This window comes from Triticum urartu, chromosome 5A, assembly GCF_056163025.1.
Source record: "Triticum urartu cultivar PI428250 chromosome 5A, HENAU_Tu73, whole genome shotgun sequence".
In the NCBI taxonomy this organism is placed as follows: domain Eukaryota; kingdom Viridiplantae; phylum Streptophyta; class Magnoliopsida; order Poales; family Poaceae; genus Triticum; species Triticum urartu.
This window is the reverse complement of record NC_141877.1, coordinates 243,243,769-243,246,225: the sequence shown is the minus strand read 5'-3', so window position 1 is coordinate 243,246,225 and position 2,457 is coordinate 243,243,769.

The following is a 2,457-nucleotide window of genomic DNA, read 5'->3' as shown; positions in this document are numbered from 1 at the left end:
GCCTTCATTGGACGATTTGTGGTAGTTTACTTTGATGACATATTGATTTATAGCAAATCTTTGGAGGACCATTTGGAACATTTACGTGCTATTTTTATTGCTCTACGTGATGCACGTTTGTTTGGAAACCTTGGAAAGTGCACCTTTTGCACCGACCGAGTATCTTTTCTTGGCTATGTTGTTACTCCACAGGGAATTGAAGTTGATAAAGCCAAGATTGAAGCTATTGAGAGTTGGCCGCAGCCCAAAACGGTCACACAAGTGAGGAGTTTCCTTGGCCTCGCTGGTTTCTATAGGCGTTTTGTGAGAGATTTCAGCACCATTGCTGCACCTCTCAACGAGCTTACAAAGAAGGATGTACCTTTTGTTTGGGGTACCGCACAGGAAGAAGCCTTCACGGTATTGAAAGATAAGTTAACACATGCACCTTTACTCCAACTTCCTAATTTCAATAAGACTTTTGAGCTTGAATGTGATGCTAGTGGAATTGGATTAGGAGGTGTGTTATTACAAGATGGAAAACCTGTTGCATACTTTTCTGAAAAGTTGAGTGGGCCTAGTCTGAACTATTCTACTTATGATAAAGAATTATATGCTCTTGTTCGGACCTTAGAAACATGGCAACATTATTTATGGCCCAAGGAATTTGTTATACATTCTGATCATGAATCTTTGAAACACATTAAAAGTCAAGCAAAACTGAACCGTAGACATGCTAAATGGGTTGAATTCATTGAGACTTTCCCTTATGTCATTAAACACAAGAAGGGTAAAGAAAATGTTATTGCTGATGCCTTGTCTCGTCGTTATACTATGCTTTCACAACTTGACTTTAAAATATTTGGTTTGGAGACCATCAAGGATCAATATGTTCATGATGCTGAATTTAAAGATGTATTGCAGAATTGTAAGGAAGGGAGAACTTGGAACAAGTTCGTTCTTAACGATGGATTTGTGTTTCGTGCTAACAAGCTATGCATTCCAGCTAGCTCCGTTCGTCTTTTGTTATTGCAGGAGGCGCATGGAGGAGGATTAATGGGACACTTTGGCGTCAAGAAGACGGAGGATATACTTGCTACACATTTCTTTTGGCCAAAGATGAGACGGGATGTTGAGCGTTTTGTTGCTCGCTGCACTACATGTCAAAGAGCTAAGTCACGACTCAATCCTCATGGTTTATATATGCCTTTGCCTGTACCTAGTGTTCCTTGGGAGGATATATCTATGGACTTTGTTTCAGGTTTACCTCGAACAAAGAAGGGGAGGGATAGCATATTTGTTGTCGTGGATAGGTTCTCGAAAATGGCACACTTTATACCATGTCATAAAAGCGATGATGCTGTTAATGTTGCTGATTTGTTCTTTCGTGAAATTATTCGCTTACATGGTGTGCCAAATACTATTGTTTCAGATCGTGATACTAAATTTCTTAGCCACTTTTGGAGATGTTTATGGGCTAAGTTGGGGACTAAGCTGCTTTTTAGTACTACTTGTCACCCCCAAACTGATGGACAAACTGAAGTAGTCAATAGAACATTGTCTACTATGCTTAGGGCTGTTTTGAAGAATAACAAGAAAATGTGGGAAGAATGCTTGCCTCATATTGAATTTGCTTATAATCGTTCATTGCATTCTACTACTAAGATGTGCCCTTTTGAAATTGTGTATGGTTTCCTACCTCGTGCACCTATTGATTTGTTGCCTCTTCCATCTTCGGAGAAGGTTAATTTTGATGCTAAAGAACGTTCTGAATTGATTTTAAAAATGCATGAGTTAACTAAGGAAAACATTGAGCGTATGAATGCTAAATATAAACTTGCTGGAGATAAGGGTAGAAAACATGTTGTGTTTGCACCTGGAGATCTTGTTTGGTTACATTTGCGTAAAGATAGATTTCCTAATCTGCGCAAATCAAAGCTAATGCCACGTGCTGATGGTCCTTTTAAGGTTTTAGAGAAAATAAATGATAATGCATATAAACTTGAGCTACCTGCAGATTTTGGGGTTAGTCCCACTTTTAACATTGCAGATTTGAAGCCTTATTTGGGTGAGGAAGATGAGCTTCCGTCGAGGACGACTTCATTTCAAGAAGGGGAGGATGATGAGGACATCAATACCATTGTTACACCCACAGCCCCTACTGTTACATATACTGGACCAATTACTAGAGCTCGCGCACGCCAATTAAATTACCAGGTACTTTCGTTTCTTGGTAATGATTCTAATGTTCATGAGATTATGATGCTGCCTAAATTGGATACATTTGTTTTGCTTACAAATGAAGGTCCTAGCTTGGAGAAGGATGAACATTGGAGCAAGAACACGAATGGAGTTGATGGCATGCGCAAGGGGATCAAGAACGGAGTTACAAGTGATGATTTCAGGACTTTGAAGCCGCCATAAGGAGTGCATGAAGCCTTGGACGAAATATACAAGATGCCACTTCATAATATTCGT